This window comes from Dendrobates tinctorius, unplaced genomic scaffold, assembly GCF_039654945.1.
Source record: "Dendrobates tinctorius isolate UK_male_01 unplaced genomic scaffold, ASM3965494v1 ptg000211l, whole genome shotgun sequence".
Lineage (NCBI taxonomy): Eukaryota > Metazoa > Chordata > Amphibia > Anura > Dendrobatidae > Dendrobates > Dendrobates tinctorius.
Window position 1 is genome coordinate 10177809 of NW_027361878.1, and position 22688 is coordinate 10200496.

Consider the following 22688-nt stretch of genomic DNA (forward strand, 5'->3'; position numbering starts at 1 on the left):
GAAACACACCTACAGTGCCCATTTGAATGCCAAAAGCATCAATTCTTCTTACTTAAGCTTGTCAACCTTAATTAACTTCATAATACTAGTTACGCACTGAAAAATGGGGGTTATTTGGCTAAAGTTGTGGGGGGGTAGGGCTGGCTCCAGGTTTTCATGTGCCCTGGGCAAAAGAGCGCACCTTTAACACATACCACAACTCATGATGCTCCGATACGGCAGAGAAATAGCGGTATAGTACAATGAAAAATACTTCACTTTTTACATCTCATGACGAGGCCCATCTATTTCTCCATATAGAATCATTGGTCCCATATAATGTTTGAAACAGTATATGATGAGCTCCACATAATGCTACAGTATATGTTGGTCCCCATGGATGAAGCTCCACTGTCTTATGGGCCCAAATAATGCTCCAAACATAATGGGCCCCATTTCTAATGCTCTAGTGTATAATGGGCCCTGTAAATGCAGCTCCAGTGTCTGATGTCCACCTTTGGAATGTTCCAGTGTATGGTGGGCCCCATCTATCATTCTCCAGAGTATAGTGCTCCCCAAAAATTGCTGTCCCAACATTGAAAACAATGAAATAAGTCTCCTCGCTAGGGAATCCCTGTACTAGTCTGGACTCCTCGTCGTCCCCATCTTCCATCTCACTGCACAGTATTTCAACCTTGCAAGTGCTGTGATCCTGAGCAAGCAGAGGGGGCCCACTCGTTGGCGACGGCACTGGCACAGGGCCCCTGATAGTACGGTGGTGTGTCTGACGGCGGGTGTGCCGAACCTGCACTTTCAACTGCAGCTTCCTCTTTGTCATCGTGTAAGATGGAACTGTATATGGGAAGGGTAACCTGAGTTTCATCAGGGTCAGATTCAGGCCGTGTAGCGTGCAAGGGGAATGTAGTGGTCTGGGTCAATGTACCAGCAGATTCATCGAGCAGTGGCTGGGCATCAGTGCACTTGTGTCACCCCCAGGAGTACGGTCGCCACAGTGGCATTACCTTCCTCCTAGGGAGTGTGATGTCATGCTTGGGAGCAATGAAGGATCTCTCTAGCAGGTTAACTTATTGGGCGGCGTTATTCCCACGAGTCACGACCCTCCAAACAGCGTTCATGAAGGCAAAGTGTTTGTTTTACGTGGGCAGTATGGTTGCAAAGCTGAACCTTAAAGGAATGTCCAGAAGGGCACCACCAGGAGTGGAGCCTACGGCGTAATTTGACTCAACATGGGCAACCTCAACCATCCAGACACAAAAAAGATGCACACATTGCAAGCTTAATTCCGTTAACGAACGAGACTCCGACATGCCCCACAGTCCGAGTCCGGCTTACTAGAGGAACACGCGAGGCTCTGGCACGTGAGATTGGCCAATAACTGGTGTGTCATGCCCTTACATGTACGTGGCTGTATGTGCGCTACACTGAAAAGGCCAGCGTTTGTCGCTTACAGGTGCAGATAACCCGCTGAACAGCGTTAGTGATGGGGATCTGGGATTACAATTATTACCCGAGAACGATGATTTCCCAGTAAGTGCAGGTCAACCGCAGTTCCGGAATTAGGCCTAACCGTCATTCCTGAAAAAATGAAAAACTTACGTGTGCAAACCACAGGTGCTGTAGCTTGCTTAACAGCTCGCAAGCCGTTCTCAGGCCCAGTATGGATTACACGTGATTGCACAAAGGTGAGAAAGGGTACCGTATCCCCGGATAACATGTATGGATAGCATAGTGTACAGATTCAAAATATATGTCTATAGATCAGGAGGCAGGCTCAGACGGTGTCAGGCCCAGTATGGATTACACGTGATTGCACAAAGGTGAGAAAGGGTACCGTATCCCCGGATAACATGTATGGATAGCATAGTGTACACATTCAAAATATATGTGTATAGATCAGGAGGCAGGCTCAAACGGTGTCAGGCCCAGTATGGATTACACGTGATTGCACAAAGGTGAGAAAGGGTACCGTATCCCCGGATAACATGTATGGATAGCATAGTGTACACATTCAAAATATATGTCTATAGGTCAGGAGGCAGGCTCAGACGGTGTCAGGCCCAGTATGGATTACACGTGATTGCACAAAGGTGAGAAAGGGTACCGTATCCCCGGATAACATGTATGGATAGCATAGTGTACACATTCAAAATATATGTGTATAGATCAGGAGGCAGGCTCAGACGGTGTCAGGCCCAGTATGGATTACACGTGATTGCACAAAGGTGAGAAAGGGTACCGTATCCCCGGATAACATGTATGGATAGCATAGTGTACACATTCAAAATATATGTGTATAGATCAGGAGGCAGGCTCAGACGGTGTCAGGCCCAGTATGGATTACACGTGATTGCACAAAGGTGAGAAAGGGTACCGTATCCCCGGATAACATGTATGGATAGCATAGTGTACACATTCAAAATATATGTCTATAGATCAGGAGGCAGGCTCAGACGGTGTCAGGCCCAGTATGGATTTGACGGCCCAGACCACACAGCGGAGGAGCAGGGAGAGGTAAAGATTGCAAATGCTGGGGCCCTGCCCAAGCAAGGGGGGCCCACTCGTGGGCGTCAGTACTGGCACTGGGCCCCTCATAGTACGGCGGTGTGTTTGACGGCGGGTGTGCACCACCACCGTCAAAGACACTTGATTGCACTATGAAGGACCCTGTGCCAGTGCCCGCGCCCAAGAGTCGGCCTACCCACCTGTCCAGGGCAACGGCACTAGCACGGTTTCATGCGCTAGGTGGTGACCCCGGCTATGGGAGGGGAGGCAGCACAGTTAGGGAGTTTTAGAAAGTGGCATATGTTGATGTTGGACATTCAGCTGATGCAAAAGGCAAAATTGTTGAAGTCCCAGGAAGAGGAGGACCAAAGCAAGCCATTTTTCTGTCATCCTATGTGTCATCAGGGGAAGGTGGGACAAAATCCTTGGAAACCCATGCATGGTTCATTTTAATGAAGGTTAGATCATCCACATTTTGGGTTGACAGATGGGTCCTTTTTTCTGTCAGGATTGATCCAGCTGCACTGAAGACTCTTTCCGATAGCACACTTGCAGCTGGGAAAGCGAGCTCCTGTAAGGCATATTGTGCCAATTCAGGCCAGGTGTCCAGTTTAGCAGCCCAATAGTCAAAGGGGAATGACCTGTGCGGGAGAACATCGATATGGGAGGAAAAGTAGTTTGTAACCATAGTTGACAACTGCTGTCTCCTGTCACTTTCCATCGATGCAGTATTACCAGTTGTGTGAGCGGTACTTGAAAAATCAGTCCACAACATTGTCATGAAACCCCTGTCTCCAAGGCCACTTCTGCTGTGTGCACCACGAACACCTCTGCCAAGCTGCCCCCAGCCCGTATGGCTCGTGTGAGAACCATCACCGCTGCTGTGTGCTGGGAATGCCTCAACCAACCGGTTTACCAGAGTTGCTTGTTTATTAGCCAATATTAGGTCAAGGTTCTTGTGTGGCATGATGTTTTGTAATTTGCCTTTATAGCGTGGATCCAGGATGCTGGCCAGCCAGTAGTCGTCATCGTTCATCATTTTGGCAATGCGGGGGTCCCTTTTTAGGATCTGCAAGGCATAATCTGACATGTGGGCCAATGTTCCCGGTGTCAATGATGCACTGCGAGTGCTGTTTGGAGGAGCACTTTCTGGCAAATCCACATCCCTCCAGTCACGCACAAACCCTGTACCAGACCTTGCCATGCCAACATTTTCACTTGCCCCACGAGATACATCCTCCTCCCCTAAGTAATCATCCCCATCATCATCCTCCTCATCCTCTTCTTCCTCCACCTCGTCCAGGAGAGGTCCCTGAGCAGACAATGGCTGAATGTCATCAAGGATTCCCTCCTCCTCGTCAACATTGGCTGCAGACGCCTGCTCCTTAAGGTGCATCAAAGTTTGCATGAGCAGACGCATAAGTGGGATGCTCATGCTTAGGATGGCGTCGTCTGCGCTTACCAGCCGTGTGCATTCCTCAAAACACTGAAGGACTTTACAGAGGTCTTTCAGCTTCGACCACTGCACACCTGTCAACTCCATGTCTGCTCTCAAAGTGCCTGGCCGTGTATCCTCCCACAAATCCATTATGGCCTGCCTCTGTTCGCACAGCCGCTCAACCATCTGCAGGGTGGAGTTCCACCTTGTTGCAATGTCAATAACGAGGCGGTGGTTGGGAAGGTGGAGCAATCGCTGCAGCTTCTGCATATGAATGGAGTATACAGGCGACCAGCGGATGTGCACGCACAGTCTTCGCACCTTCTGGAGCAGGGCTGTTAACTCCGGATAATTGTTGAGGAAGCACTGCACCACCAGGTTCAAGGTGTGAGCCAAGCAAGGTATGTGTCTGAGTTTTGAAAGGGCTATGGCTGTCACAAAATTACGGCCGTTATCACTAACTACCTTGCCTGCCTCAAGAAGTATACTGCCCAGCCTGAAAGTACTCGGCTAGCACCTCCGCGGTGTGTCTGTCGCCCAAACACAATATCTACAACACAGCCTGCTGACGCTTTCCACTAGCTGCTCGATAGGGGGATACCTCGTGTGCAACAGTGGCAGCTGCAGATGGAGTGCTCGTACGACTGCGCTCTGTGGACGAGCTTTCGCTTCTGGAGGAGGAGGAGGAGGAGTAGGGTCGAACGCCTACAGCCAACTGCTTCCTATACCGTGGGCTAGGCAGCACTGCCCCACCACCGCTGTCCCCTGCATCCACCACATTAACCCAGGGCGCAGTGAAGGACACGTAATGGCCCTGGCCATGCCGACTGGACCATGCATCTGTTGTGAGGTGCACCTTTCCACTCACTGACTGCTTGAGTGCATGGACAATGCGGTCTTTCACATGATGGTGGAGGGCTGGGATGGCTTTGCGAGAGAAGAAGTGGTGACTGGGTAGGTCATAGCGTGGTACTGCATAGGCCATGAGTTCGCGGAAAGCTGCGCTTTCCACCAACCGATAGGGCATCATCTCTAACGAGATTAGTTTGGCAATGTGGGCGTTCAAACCCAGTGTACGCGGATGAGAGACTGAGTACTCTCTTGACCTACTCATAGTCTTTGGGAGGGTGAGCTGGACTTGAGAGCTGCATATAGTGGAACTAGCGGTGGACAGGGCGGACTGAGAGAGGGTTGATGATGGTGATGGAGTTGGTGTTCTTTCTGATGGCCTAGATTCAGTCTTTCGTTGATATAACAGTGGGATTCCCTGACTGCTTTGGCCTTGCAACGACACCTCAACATTTGCTGCTGTGCTAACTGGTGGACTTATAGTGGAGGAAACAATGTAGCATTGCTGACTACCTTCTTTGTGATCAGTTGCACATGTGGTACTTGAGATTTGGTGTTGTGTCCACGCTTGCAAGTGCATGCTTGTTAAATGTCTAAGCATGCAACTGGTATTCAAATTTTTCAGATTTTTCCCTCGGCTAAAGGTCTTTGCACACTTCTTACAGATAACCTTGGCCTGATCATGAGGATTTGGTTCAAAAAAGTGCCACACTGCACTCTTCCTACTTTGGAAGACATTTTGCGGCCTAGCACGCTGTGCTATTTTGACCGTCTGGACAAGCTGTCCAGCAACTCTTTTAATTTTTGGAACCTGTCTTTGGAGTGCTCCGGGCCTGCCAGATAACAGCTGATGCGATGTCGATGTCTGCTGTGGATGCTCCTCCTCCTCATCTGAGCTATTGGAAGCAGCACCCTCTTCCCCCAATGGATGCCAATCTGGGTCAACAACTGGGTCATCCATCACCTCCTCTTCAATGTCATGTGCACCTTCCTCTGTGTCACCGTGTATGGTGGTATAGTATGCGGGAAGGGGCAACTGAGTCTCATCAGGGTCAGAATCTGGCTTCTTACACTGCGAGGACAATGTAGTGCTCTGACTGAATGTACCAGCAGAATTATCTATCAGTGGCTGTGCATCAGTGCACTCCATGTCAGATTCATCTTGGCCTGGGTAATTCACCATTTCACTTGATAACCCAGGCATGGTATATGAAAACAGCTCCATGGAGTAATCAGTTGTATGGCCTGCGTCATCCTTCAATCCTGGTTGGGGTGAAGGACACAAGGAAAGTTGTGGTTCATGAACATGACACTCCAATGACGACTCAATGCTTTTATTTTTTTACAACTTCAGAAGCGGAGGCGATAGAGCTGGAGGCTGAGTCAGCAATGCAAGCCAAAACTTTTTCCTGATGCTCTGGCTTTAAAAGCGGTTTGCCAACTCCTAGAAAACTAAGCCTTCGAGGCCTTGTGGAGCCAGACGATGACGCAGGCTTAACACCTCTTGCATTCAGTCCTATTTTGCTTTTGCCACTACCATCAGATCCACCACCAACACCATCATTACCAGCTGGCAACCCCCGCCCAATTCCACGACCTCTTCCACCAGCCTTCCTCATTTTTGGTAAAAATGTACACAAAATCCCACAAACTATACAGTAATGTAAAACAAGGTACAAGGTGTATATAGGACAGGGGAGACGTCGAATTTCTGAACACACTTGTGGACACTGTTGGATTGTGTGAGGCCCAGTTAATATCACACCGCTATGTCACAGACTCAATGTCGCATGTGTGAAAAATGTCACTATAGGACAGGGGAGAAGGAGAATTTCTGAACACACTTGTGGACACTGTTGTGTGAGGCCCAGTTAATATCACACCGCTATGTCACAGGCTCAATGTCGCAGGTGTGAAAAATGTCACTATATGACAGGGGAGATGTAAAATTTCTGAACACACTTGTGGACACTGTTGTGTGAGGCCCAGTTAATATCACACCGCTATGTCACAGGCTCAATGTCGCAGGTGTGAAAAATGTCACTATAGGACAGGGGAGATGTAGAATTTCTGAACACACTTGTGGACACTGTTGTGTGAGGCCCAGTTAACATCACACCGCTATGTCACAGGCTCAATGTCGCAGGTGTGAAAAATGTCACTATAGGACATGGGAGATGTAGAATTTCTGAACACACTTGTGGACACTGTTGGATTGTGTGAGGCCCAGTGAATATCACACTGCTATGTCACAGGCTCAATGTCGCAGGTGTGAAAAATGTCACTATAGGACAGGGGAGATGTAGAATTTCTGAACACACTTGTGGACACTGTTGGATTGTGTGAGGCCCAGTGAATATCACACCGCTATGTCACAGGCAGAAATTGGCTAGTGTATGACAAACTACAAGGTGTATATAGAATTGGGCAGAATAGGAATCTCCCTAGAGTGTAAGTCTGTAAGAACGGAACATGTCCTCGACTTATTCTTACAGAGTGACACACAGATAGCTTCGCTGTGGCCGTGATAACAGCCGTTACACGGTACTGAGAGAGGAGCATGCACGTACACCGCTGTCCGGTTTCCGTAAAATTGTCAAGCTCCGTGTTTTTTTAAGTATACTGACTGACACACGCTATCTCTCTATAGTTTTGAATGTGATCAAACAGCAAATATACTTAACTGTTTGAAAAGCAGACAAAACTAGAACGTGCACGTCTGTAAGAACGGAACATGTCCTCGACTTATTCTTACAGAGTGACACACAGATAGCTTCGCTGTGGCCGTGATAACAGCCGTTACACGGTACTGAGAGAGGAGCGTGAACATACACCACTGTCCGGTGTCAGTAAAATTGTCAAGCTCCGTGTTTTTTAAGTATACGGACTGACACACGCTGTCTCTCTATAGTTTTGAATGTGATCAAACAGCAAATATACTTAACTGTTTGAAAAGCAGACAAAACTAGAAGGTGTAGGTCTGTAAGAACAGAACATGTCCTCGACTTATTCTTACAGAGTGACACACAGATAGCTTCACTGTGGCCGTGATAACAGCCATTACACGGTACTGTGTGAGGAGCGTACACCGCTGTATGGTGTGAAAAAATGCACGCTCAGTACCTCACCAGGACAAAAAAAAATTTGGATTGCTTTTAAAAAAGCAGTTTGCAGAGCAGTGGGAAAACAGCAATGCAGCTATCAGGAAGCCTTATAAGGCAGCCTCACAACCAACACAGCTGATCCAGCAAAATATGGCCTCCACTTGCACTGCACATACAGTGACTGGTGTGTTGTACAGGCAAAATCGCTAGCAACAGAAGCAGTTTTTGGTGTCTTCTTCCCTGCCTAACGCTCTCCCTACAGAATCAGCAGCAGCAGCTCTCCCTATTCTGAGATTAGCATGAGTAACATGGCGGTCGGCATGCACGCCCTTTTATACCCCCTGTGACGCCCCCCAAAGCAAGCCAATCACTTGCATGCCCTTCTCAAAGAAGGTGGTGACCCCTGCCTATGTCATCACATTGCCCACAGTGTCCGTGGATCCTGATTGGCTGAAAAAGGGCGGAAAACAAACTTTTGAAACGCGACTTTGGCGCTAAAGTCGCCGAGCTCGTGGCCGACCTCACCCTAGGGTCGGGTTTCGTTTCATGAAACCCGACTTTACCAAAAGTCGGCGACTTTTGAAATTTTTCGACCCGTTTCGCTCAACTCTACTGCTAACTACTTTTCCACCTTAGATCTCACTAGTGGGTATTGGCAGGTTCCCGTGGCAGAGGCAGACAAGGAGTAAACAGCATTTACCACTCCAATGGGTCTCTGTGAGTTCAACTATATGCCATTCGGGCTCTGCACTGCCCCAAGGACATATCAACGGCTGAAGGAGTGCTGCCTGGGACACATGAACTTTGAGACAGTCCTGTTGTACCTTGATGATGTCATTGTTTTCTCCAAGACTTATGAAGACCATCTGGAGCACCTGGCTGAGGTGTTTGAAGCCTTGTCCAACTTTGGCCTGAAGGTGAAGCCTTCCAAATGCCACCTCCTGAAGCCCAAGGTACAGTACCTCGATCATGTAGTGAGTGCAGAAGGTGTGGCATCAGATCCTGACAAAGTCACAGTCATCCAGGACTGGCTGAAGCCCAGCAACCTCCACAAAGTACGCCAATTCCTGGGTTGGTAGGCTACTACCGAAGGTTCATCAAAGGCTTCACTGAAATAGCCACTCCTATGCAAAATCTTCTGGTGAGGCAGTCCAAGAAGGCCAAACAGAAAAGTTCCACCTTTGAATGGACTGAGGAGTTGGAGAGATCCTTCACCAGACTGAAGATGGCTCTCACAGGAGATGAAGTTCTGGCCTACCCAGATTATGACAAACCCTTTGTGTTGTATACTGATGCCAGCAATGTGGCACTTGGAGCAGTACTGTCGCAGGTACAGAATGGCAAAGAAAGAGTGATCTACGCCAGCAGGAAGCTTCGTCCCACTGAAAGGAACCCAGACAACTACAGTTCCTTCAAGCTGGAGTTCCTCGCCATAGTCTGGGCTGTGACTGAAAGATTCAAGCATTACCTAGCTTCAGCCAAGTTTATCATCTTCACGGACAACAACCCGTTGACTCACTTGGACACTGCAAAACTAGGTGCACTGGAGCAGCGATGGATGGCTCGGCTGTCTAACTATGAGTTTACCATCAAGTACCGGGCAGGGAACAAGAATGCTGATGCGCTGTCCAGAATGCCTAATCTGCCATATGCAGGAGAAGACCCTGAGGCTCTTGAAGAAATAGAGTTACCTCCCTTCCACCGGCCAATTGCAGCCCAACGTGCCCAAGGAGTGAGAAACAGAGGGTCTGGCTTGAAAGAGGTCTCCCTAAATCCAGTGCCCCATCATGACTGGGCAGAAACTCAGGATAATGACCCCGCAGTCTGCCTGGTGAAGGAGTTACTGTCACAAGCTGACTCACGCCCAGGGTCGAATGCTCCTGAGGAAACCCAGCAGTTATGGAAGGAGAGAGGCCGGCTGTTCATTTATGAAGGAAAGCTGTGTCAGAGGAGTATCAATGCCCGCACTCATGAGTTAGTTTGGCAGGTGATAATCCCAAAGAGAGAGGCATCAATGGTCTTGGAAGCATACCACAATGGAGCTGGACACTTCGGATGGAAGAAGTTAGAAGCATTGCTCCGGGAGAGATTCTACTGGGCTGGTATGAGGAAAGCCATTGAAAAGTGGTGCCGGGAGTGTGGACAATGTAACCTGCGCAGAAAGGATTGAAACAGCCAGAGAGCTCCTCTGCAGCCAATAGTGACCAAGCAGCCACTTGAGTTGGTTGCCCTGGACCATGTGAAGTTGGTCCCAAGCCGGTCAGGCTACATCTATGCTCTTACCATCATGGACCACTACTCAAGATTCCTGGTAGTTGTGCCTGTCAAAGATCAAACAGCCAGGACAGCAGCCAGAGCATTCCAACAGCATTTCTGTAGACCACATAGATATCCTGAGCGAGTGCTTACAGATCAAGGTCCCGCCTTTGAGGCAGAAGTGTTCCAGGAATTCTGTAACTTGTATGGTTGTAAGAAGATCCGGACAACACTGTACCGCCCACAGACCAATGGCATGTGTGAGAAGATGAACCAGGTGGTGATCGACCTGCTGAAGACCTTGCCTTTAGAAGAGATAAGTCTGTGGCCAGAAAAGTTGCCAGATCTGGTAGACCTCTACAACCACATTCCTGTGAATTCCACCAACTGCACTCCAGCCTACCTCATGAGAGCAAGGCCTGGTAAACTGCCTATTGATTTGGATATGGGAGTCCTGACACCTGAAGTAACATCATCAGATGCTGACTGGGATACAGAGAGGCAGCAACAGTACAGAAGAGTACAAGAATGTGTGGAAGAGTCTAGCTCAGGCAAGACAAAAGCAAGAGAGGAACTACAATCAGCATGCACCTGCGGTTCCCTTGTCACCAGGAGAACAAGTCCTCAAAAGGAAAAGAAGACTGCATAAATTGGATGACCAATGGGAAGCTGAACCCTACACCATCCTACCCTCAAATTTTGACAATACCAAGGTGTGCCTTATTAGTAAAGATGGAGGAGAAACCTCAGCAGCAGTATCAAGGGATCATTTGAAATTATGCCCTGATCAGTTAAGAGAAAGAATGGAAGAACAAGATAACGTCCAACCCATAGAAGAAGAAAAGGTCAGCACCATACTTGGAGAATTCCCTGCAAATTGGACTAAAGTAAATGATGCTATAGTGGTGCCAGTGTTCACATTTCCCCAACTGGTAGAACAAGAAGAAGTGACTCCTGAGAACTCTGAAAATCAAGAAGATCAGGTAGCAGATGCCATACCAGCAGTGGAGCCAGAGAACCCTTGCCCTTCCAATGGTGAATCTGTCATACCCATGGTGAGACTATGAGTCAGTAGGAGAATACTACCTAGTTTAACTACACCAGTAGTTAGCACTAGACAACCAGTAAGATCCCCAGTCACACCAGTGTTACGTAGGTCTACCCGTACTACACAAGGTATACCACCCATCAGATATCGTATATAGCTAAGTTTATGTGAATGTTGAAATTGTGTATATATGTAACTGTTCTCAAGTTTTATGCCTACAGATAACCTGTAAGAAGCCTTTTTGAAGTTCTTGTTTCATTTTGATGGACATTGGACCACAGGACTTGTGTGGTCACCAATTTTTATATAGTTCACCATTTGCCCAGGAATGGACCATGGACATTGATGCTTGGAATTATCATCATAGGACTATTTTTGGAGCATTTGGTTTTTGTACATTTTTCATTTTTCAAAATCTTGTAACCTTCATACTGTTTACATGGTTATATGTTATTCATGTTTTCTTTCATCAGCCCAGGAGTGCTTTCTTGCACTAGGGGGGAATGTGGCACCCCCAGGAGTATGGTCGCCACAGTGGCATTACCTTCCTCCAGGGAGGGTGATGTCATGCTTGGAAGCAAAGAAGGGTCTCTCTAGCAGTTAATCATTTACATGCAACACAGTTCCCATTCCAGGCCAGCAGAGGGAGCTCTGAACCAGGATTGGGGAAGGAGCGCGCTCTGAGGGCCAGGAGGGGAAATAGTCAGTTAGTGTGAGGAGGGCAACATTTGTAGACATGTGGAGAGAAGCTGGAGATTGAGCTGAGGAAAGAGAGCTCCCTCCCAGTGAGAGCGCATGATCTGGAGCCTGGTCTCCATGGTTATATGGATACTGAAGGTCCTGCAACAGAAACCAGAGGAATAGGAAGCTGTAAATGCTCTATTCCCAACTAAGACTCTGAGGCACAACAGTGACGGGTGAGCCAAGAGAGATAGAGGGCTACAGCTGTCTGCCATACGAGGTAGTTCTAAGAGACAATAAGAAGGAGAAACTTCAGTGTAACAGTGTACTGCATGTACATCAAGCCAGCGCTAGGAAGGAGACTACACAACCCATCTGATAGAGAGATTCCTGAGTTGCTTCCAGGCTAGCCTGCTGCTTTGCCATCTGTAATCAGGACCCTGGACTGCCATTGCCAAGTAAAGATAAAGAAACTGCACCCTGTTGTGTCCTTGCCTCCTTCCTGCAACATCCTCAGCACTGCTACATCTCTGTGCCAAACACTGCACCCTCTTCCTAAACATTCCGCTACACTGCCCTGGGACCAACAGCCCTACCTGTGGAGGGCTACAACATCATTGCTGCACCACACCATCTGTCCCAGAAGATCTGTCTGCAGCGTCGGCATAACACCTCCCTTGCCGAACACCACAGGTGGAGTCACGAATCACTTATAAACTTTATTCCCAACTCAACCACTTTTACATGGGCGCCCAGGGCCACGGACCGGGTCACTGCTGCTGTGACAATCCCCTCTGAGAGACCGGCCCGGTACCGAGTACCCCTCAGCCCTGGGAGGGCGACCCATTATTCTATCATGAAGTGGACATATGGGCTTCCGTTTATTGATTCCAACCGATATGGAGTGTTTTCATCTATATACATGAACTAATTTTTGCTCCACAACATACTGTGTGCCTTAAGTTTTATTTTACGATTTGCCCCGCTTCTCCACTTATTAGAATATATTGCTATTCTTTCCATCATTTCAGCCCCTATCCAAAATGGGGCCCCGTGTGTGTCAGCGGCGGCTGGCATGGCAGTAAGGGGATGGGGGGTGCGACCATGACCCATTCTGTGAGTGGACATAATTCTATAGCGGCATCTATAAATAGCCATAGCACGGACAACACTACACGCCCCCTGAGGAAGGAAATCTCCGAAACGCGTATTGGGGTCGGCGGTGGACAGCGTGGTGCCTCTATCTACATTCCTGGTATGTGTCTCCCTTTTGTGTGCCTGTTCATATGGTTACAAACAGTATGCTGGCTGTAATTTGTGTAAAGGCCCCATCACACACAGCGAGATTGCTAGTGAGATCGCAGATTTTGTGACGTCACAGCGATCTCGCCAGCGACATTGCTGTGTGTGACACACATCAGCGACCGCCCCCCCCTCCGCCAGGTATCGCTGATCGTGCAGGATCGTCCTGGGCCATTTTTTGATCGTTGGTCTCCCGCTGGCCAGCATGCATTGCTGCGTGTGGCAGCAGGAGAGGAACAATCAGCGACGCTGCACGCTGGTGTCTAAGGTAAACAGCGGGTTTCTAAGAGCCACGCGGCTCTTAGAAACCCGCTGTTTACCTTAGATACCAGCATGTATGCTGGTTTCCAGGGTACACAGCGGGTATTCAAGAACCGCGCGGATCTTAGAATTCCGCTGTTTACCTTAGATACCAGCTTGCTCGCTGGTCTTGATCGCTGCTGAGTCTGTCTAACGATGTCCCTGCGATCCCATCCACGTCGGATCGTTGGTGGGATCGCTGGGACATCGTTGTGTGTAACGGGCCCCTTAAGTCAGCCCTGATACTATTTTTTGTACTTCATATAATGTGTCTCCCCTTTGGGTGCCTGTTCATATGGTTACAATCAATATGCTGGCTGTGATTTGTGTAAGTCAGCTCTGATACTCTTTTATGCACTTTATGTAATTCTGCACATATGTTATTTGCTTGCCATATGTATAGGGCCCCTTATACAATTGGGATTTAACTGATAAATTTACAGTTAGGTACCTCTCACTGTTCCACCGCCTTTTGCATGCAGAATTTGTCTGTCACTTTTTAGCTCATGTGCTGCCTACTTGGTTTTTCTAATAATTTTTTTTCACTTTTGATACAATATTACTTTTCTCTGACTTTTCATTGCATTTTTTGTGGTATAACTGTTTAATTCAAGTATATTAGAGAATAATTTAGATTATGGATTTAAGATGGGCATTTAGAATGAAAATTAATTTGTGTTTTAGACCACCTCATTAAGGACTGTGGAATAGAGCTGAATTAATCTTTTCAAATTTTAATTTAATGGGTTCAATGAATTTTCCCAAAAAATTCAATTAGCGGTGGATCTCAAAAACTTTCTTTCTTGACTTCAAAGCTGGAGGTTTCTTCCTCCACCTTTTCTGTTTCGACCACATCCAAGACTGAGGCGGCTCCTGGTGATGTTAAGCTGGAGTCACACATAGCGACTCACCAGCGATTCCAACAACGATATCAACGTGTCAGGATCGCTGGTAAGTCACTATGTGATTGCTGGTGAGCTGTCACACAGACAGCTTCACCAGCGATCAGCACAGCGACGCCGAGCGCCCGGCATCACTGTGTACGTTAGTTACCAGCTGATCGCTGGTCTCCCGCCTGTCACACGCAGCGATGCGTGCTGGACGGCGGGAGACCAGCGATGGAAGAAATGTCCAGAAGTTTCCAAGAGCGATCAGCGATATCGGCAGGGGGGCCGGTCGCTGATTGCTGTCACACACAGCGATCTCGCTGGTGAGATCGCCGTTGTGTCACAAAAGACGTCAGCTCACCATCTGTTGCAGGTACTTGCCGGATGCAATAAAGGCCCCCTTTATTGCATCCGGCACGTACCCGTAACAGATGGGAGCTGACGTCTTTCCCCACTATTTTCCCGCTATTGTTTTCTCAGAAAAGACGTATGTAACACTCTGAGGTCTACAAATAGTGTTTTGAATTCCTTTCAAGCTCTTAAGTGCAAACACAGCCGGCTATAGGTAAACTGACCACAACCATAGTAGTAGTAATAAATAGCCTTCCTAATAACGTGCTGTACGTACAGCCTCTAAGCTTCTTAAACTGTAAAAATAGACTAAAAATCATCCTTTCTTTGGGACAGAAGTCTGCTTTTCTGTTGCTTATACACAGACAGTGCAAATAAAAGAAGCTGTGTCTTTTTCACACAAGTTGGTGCAAGAATAATCCCTGTTTGGGGAGCACTTAGAGCTTTTTCACTTGGCAAGGGAAGAAGTGATAATTTTTAGGCTAGTTGTGAAAAAGCGATGTTTTTATTGAGGTAGAGCAGACTCCTATGTGGTTTTTAAATTGCAAAAAGATCTAGGAATGAAAAAAGATTATTCCTCCTTAAGGATTTTCAGTTTGCTATTCTCAATACGCATAAACAATTACAATAGCTTTTTTTTAATCATGCTATCCAAACATTATCTCTTTATTGATACAGCAACCACAGCAGCTGCAGTAAAGCATAGCACTATAAAACATAGTAGGCAGCCAAGAGATATGTGGCTGACGCCCCTGAAGAAGCAAGGGTGAAACGCGCGTTGGGGCGTCAGGGCCACAGGGTGAACCAGGTTTTACTGAAATGCAAATGATATGTTTAGATGTGCTGTATGTTACATGACCCACAAAGGCTTACACTATATGCATTAATATTCTCCACTGTCTTAATAGGCCAATAGTGTACACATAGGTTTATCAATATTTTATAATAATGATTTTCTTTTAGTTTAGTGCCACAGTATTCACTGTTATTTGTAACTGCAGGTACTAACTTAACCTATGGATAGAGGATGTTGCCTGGGTCTATTGATATGGCCCTCCATTGAGTCACTTTGTCTTTTATTTATTTATTGTATTTTTGTCAATTGCATATTATCTTAATAAAGTACTCTTTCATATGGAACATTTGTAGCACTGTTTCATTTAGTTGGGTATTCATTTTATTGTTGGTGTATCTCTAGCATTATATCTATTACTGAAATGAAAAAAGAAGGGTTATTTAAGGCACCAAGATCCATCATTAGAGTGTGTTGACACTACCTGTGTCCTCTTAATTAGCCTCACAGGAAATCTTCTGGGTGGTGCAAATGCTTGCAATGCATATAATGAATCATAAGAAATAGAATTGCAACACTCATCCAATCCTGTATGAACTTGTGGTTTATTCTATTAAGTAGATAACATGGTTACATGTGGTGGTGCAGGAGTCAGGGGAGTGATTCATAAGAATAGGAGACCAGACGGACTATGGCCGTTTCACACCTTTCTGGCGCTTCTACGGGTCCATAAAGGTCGGAGACGTTGCCACACTTCCTTTAATGGGGAAGGGGAAAAGGGGAGTGATTCCAACATAGTGCAGGTGAAACAGAAATTAGCATACAGTTAGACAATGCAAAAATTCATGCCAAAAAGGCATGAAATGTCCAAAGTCTGTCAGGTCTCCTATTCTTATGAATCACTCCCCTGACACCTGCACCATCACATGTAACCATGTTATCTACTTAATGGAATAAACCACAAATTCATACAGAATTTGGTGAGTGCTGCATTTCTTTCTATTTCTTATGATTCATTATATCTATTACTTTTTGTTGCTGGAAATGTGTTGGTTTTAATGGTTGTGGAATGGCAGCGGTAAAAGCTGCAGGGTAGAACGGAATGATAGGCAAGGAGATGAGTCGTAGCTTGAAGCCAGCAATGGTAGCCCTGGCAAAAGTTGTACAGTATAGATGACATGATGGATAGGAAGTAAATGCCCAGCTAGATGTGGGCCATCGACTTTTGCAGCAACAGAACAGTGTAGAAGACAACAGAGAGACAGGAATGCACATGGTATATAATCTTTGGATCAACAGTAGGTAAATGTAGGTTCACACTAGTACATGCCTGATTCATTTTGAAATATGTAATGTTTTCCAAGCTTGTGGAGGGTAATATGGCGGATACCCTAATGGAAACTAAACAGACCCCACTATAGATAAAGGATATTTATGATGGTATTATGTCCGTCATGTGACAAATAGAAATTACAACAAAACTAATGGTGGTTCTGGTGCCATATTCCTGAACTGACAGTGGTTCCATGCCCTAACAGATAAACAATACATCATCGCAGTATCTCATCCAGTGATGTATATTTTTAGTTCCAGGTATTGGGTTACTAAGAAAAATCTCCTCTCCCAATACCCTTAAAACGAATTTGCATAAGATGGTGCATAACATGCGCCCATGGCGGTACCTTGTAATTGGAGGGACATTTGTTTGTTAAAGGTGAAGCAATTATGTGTCAGTACAAACTCCAAAAGAACCAATAGGAGTTCCATCATACGTGGTTCTATATTACTTGATTTAAAAAACTAAGAGCTTATTAACCAAGTTATTTAAAAGAAGCAAAGCATCAGAGAATGAACATGCAGGTTAAATTGGTGTCAGCACCCACCCTCTTGCACGTGCCTGGTCACAAGCTCTGTGACCATATATCGCTATGGTCACATGAATTTTTTAGAACCCTGACGTAAAGATTGACACATTTGTTACTGGTTAGACAACATTTTTTGCGCAATCTGAGTTTTGTTTGAAAAAATTGTTTAAACAAAACAAAACATGAGAACGCTACTGACATTGATTAGCCCGTTTGGGTTTTAGTGCATTTCATTTAGAGACCAGGTCAAAAGACAAAATAAAGACACACTGAATGAACAATCCACATTTATTGGTTTAAAACCAAAACATTCTTTTGGTAAAACCCAGGGTAAGACATCAGCAACCTAGTCTTTGCTGGTCTGACATGAATGAACAAATTGCATGAAACGGTTTTTACTTTTTCATACCTTTTCAGATACAATTTTTGGTAGGAACATTGGAAGGCTGACCTTTCACATGCAGAGGTCATGTAGAGGCTTGACCCAACCTGTGCCACTGCTGTCTTTATACTGTTTCCCTGAACTATTACTTAAAGCCTTACAAGTTTATTCCAAAACACAAACTAATTTTCATTTTACAACTCTATTTAATGCCATAGTGTAGCTTTGGTGCCACATAGCTGTACTGATGGTGGTTCTTGGGCCATGGATCATGTACTAATGGTGGTTTTGGTGTCATATTCCTCTTTTGAATGTGATTCTGGTGCTGTCATATACTACTGATGGCTTTCATAATGTATTCATGTAGTCATAATGGTTCTTGTGCTTTATTAATCATCAGAACCATCATCAGTACATGAATACTAAATCAAAATCATCATCAGTACATAAATAGAACACCAGATGCATCGATGGTATATAAATACAGCAAATGAACTATAACCAGTAAATAAATAGGTCACTAGAGCCATCATCAGTACATGAATACGGAACCAGGAGCACAGTCAGTAGATAAATACAACCCAAGCACATTTATATGTCACCGCAAACTCAATCAGTACATTAAGGCATCATCAGAACCTCAATCAGTACATGAATACATCACAAGAACCACTATCGGTAAAGAAGTACAACACCAGTAGATTCATATGTCACAAAACTACCATCATTACATGAATTCATCACCAAGCTTAGTACTACAATCAATTGTAATGTCAAGTCAGGCCCATATACATTTGTATCTCATGAACCTATAACTCCTAGGATATCCTTAATAATGGTAAGGAGATACTGAGAGTTGTTGTTATCAGTCTACTAAGACTGCGGACTATACAGGAACCACAGTTCTGATGAGATGAAGTCTGTATTATATCAACAAGTAAATATTTACATCCAGGTACCTTATAGATGACATCTTCTCCAAGTAGTTTTTCTTTTCGCCTTCTTGTCCTGACGCCATGATGTCTTTTCACATCCACAGCTCTTCTGTCCTGATTCTCTCTTCTCCAGTCTTCTTCAGCACATTCTGACACAGTGACCTTACAAATACAATTATCATTGTAGTGCCCTCTGCATAAAATATTTGTTTATACTATGCCCTAAATAAGCCCTCCAATGTTAAGATCTCCGCACTGTCCGCCTTAATGATCTATAACCACCCCACTGTCTGCCATTATCTGATATAACCACCACACCATCCACCCTATGAACCCCGGCCTATATCATGGCTGTCCCCTCTCTACTGTTAACAGTCCCCTAATATACACTGATATACACCACAGTCCCCCATGCAGTATAATGTGTACCACAACCCCTAATATACAGTATGATGTCCACCACAGCTCCTTATAAAGTACTCGATGGAGACCTGATGCGAGGGCAGTAATGTCACGATGGGGGCAGGCTTTGCAGCGTTGAGAATTGCTCACCCTTCTATCCACTCTTTCTTTCTCCATGTGCTGACTTCTCCCGTCTGTGCTCTCTTCTTTGACCTGTGTATACCACAGCTCCTGAGCAGGGGAGGAAGAAAGACAATACTGACATTACAGCAGGAGATCACAGAGGATAAATTTTGTGAGGTAAAATATTGTTTAAAAACAGTCAGTGAAATATTTTACCTCACAAAATGAATCCTCTGTGATCCCCTGCTGTAATGTCAGTATTGTCTTTTTCTTCCTCCCCTGCCCAGGAGATGTGGTATGCTCCATACACAGTCAGACACAGACTATTTTTAAAATGAACTTTCGTTTGTGGGAAAACCCCTTTAATGTGATCGGCTTCCTCTGCCTGTAGACACGTCGCTCATCTGCCGCCGGGATCAGCCGAATGATTCCCTGAGCCTCCGCGGAATTTGCGCAGGCGCAGTAAATCAGACTGCCGCCATCTTTGTACAGACCGATAGCGGCGGTCATATTAAAACTGCACATGTGCTCTTCATGTACAAAGATGGCTGCGGTCAGTGAATCATTCGGCTGATCCCAGCGGCGGCGTGTTTGCGACGGTGTTCAGCTGGTGGAGTATGCAGTGTGTGTGTGGTGCGTACGGCATATACAGTGTGTTTGTGTGTGTGTGTGGTGCGTACGGCATATACAGTGTGTGTGGTGCATACGGCGTGTACAGTGTGTGTGTGTGTGTGTGTGTGTGTGTGTGTGGTGCGATGGTGTTCCACTGGTGGTTCCATGCAAGAGGCTGGTACCACAAAAAATCACTTGAAAGGTAACTCACCAAACCCTGACTGATGCACTGGCAGGACGCAGCAGAACCCCATTGATAAAGGTTTAGGCAGCACAGGTGCATTCCACTGATGAGGACAGCCAGTAACCATTTGTGGTCCGGCTGCCCAGTGGAAATGCACACAGATGAGGCTTGCATAAGGCATAGGTCACACTGATAAATGTGATGCAAAAGTGTCTGAGCAGCCTATTGATCACGCCCATAGTATTAGCAGGCGGGCCGCTCTGCACTATAGATACATGCATCACACAAGGAACCAAGCCAAATATAAAGGGCTCTGGCTGCGTCCTGCTGAAAAGTGCAAAAAAGATAAATAGATATGGGGTATTGGTTACTATTTTGGCCAAAGCAGATAAGCTCACAACCCAACGTCAAGGGTCCCCAGATATTGTGAGTCCCTAACACTAAATCTAAACAAACACTAATCAGAAAAAAATCCATAAAAAATCATTTGAAAGGTAACTCACCAAACCCTGACTGATGCACTGGCAGGACGCAGCAGAACCCCATTGATAAAGGTTTAGGCAGCACAGGTGCATTCTACTGATGAGGACAGCCAGTAACCATTTGTGGTCCGGCTGCCCAGTGGAAATGCACACAGATGAGGCTTGCATAAGGCATAGGTCACACTGATAAATGTGATGCAAAAGTGTCTGAGCAGCCTATTGATCACGCCCATAGTATTAGCAGGCGGGCCGCTCTGCACTATAGATACATGCATCACACAAGGAACCAAGCCAAATATAAAGGGCTCTGGCTGCGTCCTGCTGAAAAGTGCAAAAAAGATAAATAGATATGGGGTATTGGTTACTATTTTGGCCAAAGCAGATAAGCTCACAACCCAACGTCAAGGGTCCCCAGATATTGTGAGTCCCTAACACTAAATCTAAACAAACACTAATCAGAAAAAAATCCATAAAAAATCATTTGAAAGGTAACTCACCAAACCCTGACTGATGCACTGGCAGGACGCAGCAGAACCCCATTTTAGATTTAGTGTTAGGGACTCACAATATCTGGGGACCCTTGACGTTGGGTTGTGAGCTTATCTGCTTTGGCCAAAATAGTAACCAATACCCCATATCTATTTATCTTTTTTGCACTTTTCAGCAGGACGCAGCCAGAGCCCTTTATATTTGGCTTGGTTCCTTGTGTGATGCATGTATCTATAGTGCAGAGCGGCCCGCCTGCTAATACTATGGGCGTGATCAATAGGCTGCTCAGACACTTTTGCATCACATTTATCAGTGTGACTTATGCCTTATGCAAGCCTCATCTGTGTGCATTTCCACTGGGCAGCCGGACCACAAATGGTTACTGGCTGTCCTCATCAGTGGAATGCACCTGTGCTGCCTAAACCTTTATCAATGGGGTTCTGCTGCGTCCTGCCAGTGCATCAGTCAGGGTTTGGTGAGTTACCTTTCAAATGATTTTTTATGGATTTTTTAAGAGGCTGGTACCACCAGCAGTTTCCATATTGAGACACCCATCACTTGGGTGTCCCAATATGGCGGTCGGTGAACTTCCGCCACTTGGAATTCTGGGATGCGGAGACATCTGGATGGAATAGGATGTGAAGACATTACAAGGTAATAATATATTAGATGGTCACTACTGCCCCCTATACAGTATGATGTCTTCAAGAATCCTCTATATAATATGGTCACCCCTGCCCCTGAACAGTATTTTGCCTCGACAACTTTCAGTATAATGTCCCCACCAATCCACTATGCATTGTCTCCCACAGCTCACTATTCAGTATGATGCCCTCCATAGTCCCCAGTATAATGTCCCCACAGCCTCATATACAATATGTTGCCCTGTTTATATCGCATATAGTATGATGTCCCCACAGCCCAGGTATAATGTCCCCCACAGTCTCCCATATAATAATATAATTGTCTTGTTGCAACAGATGGCTGAGACTGCTGGTTCCAGTGAACAACGAGTCCTGCAGAAGGAGATCAAGGCTCTGATGCAAAGACAACAGGTAGAACTCTCTGGCGGAGAAATTGGCAGTGTCAGAGTGAGTGATGCTTTCCCCATTGCAATACCCCCCAGATGAGAAATGTTGATTTGGTGTCGGGCATAGGCCTCAGAGGGACTGATTACCAGGCATTGGTAGAGCCAGTATACTCTGATAGCAGGCCCACTGTCCTGACAGCCAGAGGGGTAGTTGATGTACGAAAAGGGAGAGTACCTGTACGCCTTTTGAATTGTAGGGAGGAAGAGGCCACAATACCTCGGTATGCCACAGTTGCTAAGCTGCTCACTGTCAGTAACAATGCAATGCAGGCAGCAGAGCCTTTGGTCTCATCTGACCAGGTGGAGGACAATGGCTCTGTAGAGCAGCTGGAGGAGTGGTGCCAGCAACTGCAGGTGGGGACTGACTCTACACCTTCATACCAGAAAAATGGGGTTTACAGGGTGACCAAGGAGTATGAGCGGGTATTCAGTAAACACTCCCTAGATTTCGGGAAGGCAAAAGGGGTTCAACATCATATCCCCACTGGAGATCATCCACCCATTAAAGAAAGGTAGCGGCCTATACCCCTCCACGCAATACCAATGTGCTAAGGGTATGTTGAAAGAGATGAAGGAAGCGGTGGTTATCAGAGACCGTTGTAGCCTCTGGGCA